At 36.3% G+C, this 2,696-nt stretch overlaps 1 protein-coding gene across 1 annotated transcript in view; it reads right to left on the bottom strand.

Annotated features, from left to right (window-relative positions):
- The window catches only part of TTC33 (tetratricopeptide repeat domain 33), a 46,268-nt gene that overhangs the window by 42,733 nt on the left and 839 nt on the right, over positions 1–2,696 (bottom strand). The gene's annotated exons all lie outside the window — the stretch shown is intronic.

The following is a 2,696-nucleotide window of genomic DNA, read 5'->3' as shown; positions in this document are numbered from 1 at the left end:
GGGGGGGGTGTCAGAATTTCCAAGCCAGTTCTTCCACAATAACAGACCCACAGGGATCATCAACCTAATTCAACACATGTTAGTAGTGTAGTCTTCCCATTTTTCTCCCAATCGCACAAAAAGACTGAAACATGGATCAGAAACTGTTATCTTCAGCACCATTTTTCTTCTGCCTGTGTCTCAGTCTCAGTTTAACATGTTCAAGCACACACATTACAGTAGGTACAAATACTCCTCAAGCAGCTCCTACAAAAGCTGGAAAACCAGGAAGGGCTTCTACCTCCAAAACAATTCACCCATGACACTCCTGAGTTTGCCAATGGGCAAAGAAAGCAGGCTGTACAAATTCTGACTCCCAGGAAGCCCACTGTTCCTTCTCCCCAAGAAGCACCGAGACTCACTTTACAAGCACAAGTCAATGTGATCTCACTCATCCACAGAAACAGACTTACTGCATACACAGAGTCTAATGAAACCATGGTGAGGGTGTAACAACATCACTGCCTTCCCTTACCAAAAAATAAGAGAATGGACTAGCCAAGCATAAAGGTGGTAATCACTATTCTAGCTAAGTAACAGGGATCCGCTTATAAAATTAATCTGTCATCACTGACTGACAAATTGAATCATCGTATTGATTTAACCATGCACATTACCTCAGAATCTCTTTTCTGTAAGAAGTGAAGTTGAGTTTATTACTTTTCATTCTTTATTTAGCCTCTTACTTCTTCTCAAGTCTGTTTGCTTTCAGGATCCCCTTCTCTCCACTCCACAAGTAACACCAACTGAGATACCACCTTAGTTACCCTCTAGTGCTCAGTCTTTGCCTTTCTTCTGAGTTTCTTCAACAGAATGCTACACAATCCAATTCAAATCTTTAACTGTTATTATGCTTTGATATTTCAGGAAACAATCTACATTAAGTATTTAATTATTTCTGTGAGTCTGCTTATGCTGTACAAATGTATGTTCAAAAAATAGAGTATGTAAGTCTGAAACACAATTACAGCACGACTTTTCACCAGAGAAAACAAACATTGCTTTCAGTCTGCTTCCTCAGGTTCCCTGTAATGCTATGTCAACTATTCCACCTGTTAAAAGTAAGAAAAGCCTCCCACTGTGTTTAGCCTCTAATCTATGTGAAATCTTTTTTTTTCTAAGAGAAAGATTTGCCTGAAAGTTATGTACCCTGACAGCACCATACTACCACAATTGCCCAAACTGTACAGCGTGCTACAGTAATTGATCGAAACTACAGTTTCAAGTTAGAGATTCTGTTAGGCCTCAGATGTGCCAACACAAAAGAGTGTGATAAGCCTCCCAAAAGCTGCATTTTAATTTCCTGTTATTTATTTCTCATACCTGTTATAAGCCATTCAGTGTTTCTCAGTAACTCTTATAAGCACTTCTGACAAGATATAGTTCTCACTAAATTCACAAAAAAAACCCCTTAGGTTGCTACTTATGGATGGGTTAAGCCTTTGAATTGTTTTCTGACTGACAGATAAAGGAAAACAATTTCTAAGAGCAACTTAAGGTACTAAAAGCACCAAAAATTGTCTGCTGCTCAAAATAAACAGGCAGCAGTCTCTATTTCCCTGCCCTAAACCACGTATACAACAGATTGTTTGCTGCTGTTCGGGAGATTTATTGCATTTTACATAATACACAAAAACAAATAATCAAAAAAGAACACAGAGAAAAGAACACAAAAAATCCACAGAGAAAAGACATAAAACATCCAAAGCAAAATACAAAGAAGGCAAAGGCAGAACAGAAAATAAGACAGCAATAAAAATCAATCTCTGTTTAATTGATTTAAGTGCAGTAAACATTAGTGATTCATACCAGACATAGAATGAAAACATGTAGACTTTTGTTTTCTCAAACTTAGAAACACAATCTTTATATCCTAAAAAGGACAGAATAGACTTAACTTTCTGTAGACCACTGTAGGATTTATTTCCAGTGTTAAAAACAAAGATGTTAATAGACTCCTAATTTGTGTATTCTGTGTTTTCAACTATTAATATTAAAGTAATTGACTTATGCAGCTACTGCATTAAAGGTATTAATACAGTTGCAGCAAGCTTAAAAGTGATTTAGCTTCATTTGGTTTTAAATTTAGAGTCAGCTTTAAAAGGCTTCAAGATTTTATTCAGCAATTACAGGACTCAAGAACACAAAAGGATGTACAGAAGTGAATCCCTGCCCCCCCGCCGAACAGTGTCACCAATTGAGTGAACAGTAAAAAGAGGAAACTGTATTTAAGTGTTTGAACAGAAGTCTTTTCTCAAAGACTTTTTTCTAATTGTTTTTTTAAATCAGACCAAACTAGACACACAGTGGGTTTATTATCATATATAAACTTGCCTGCTTTAAACTTCTGAGTTATTCTCTCCTCCATATTGCCCAGGGAATAATTTTTTAGGACGAAATGTCTTAACACAAAAAAGTTTAACAGCACAGGAGCACATACTGACTTATTATGGAATTGTTTCTACTAGGACAATAATGTTATTTCTGATATGGGACAATGAATAATGCTGAGATGCTCATACAAATAAAGTCAAGATACAGATTTAGATGTCAAGCATTCTGAAGATTTTAAGGGGACTATTCTTGGAATTGGTTTTTTCCTCTCCAGAGAGGATCTAGCCAAATTACATAGTTAATATGTAATTTATAGTCCCTCT

The sequence above is a fragment of the Charadrius vociferus genome, unplaced genomic scaffold, assembly GCF_000708025.1.
Source record: "Charadrius vociferus isolate BGI_N301 unplaced genomic scaffold, ASM70802v2 scaffold450, whole genome shotgun sequence".
NCBI classification, from domain to species: Eukaryota; Metazoa; Chordata; class Aves; order Charadriiformes; family Charadriidae; genus Charadrius; species Charadrius vociferus.
Note: the sequence above shows the minus strand (reverse complement) of the source record. Positions and strands in the feature narration are given on the sequence as shown.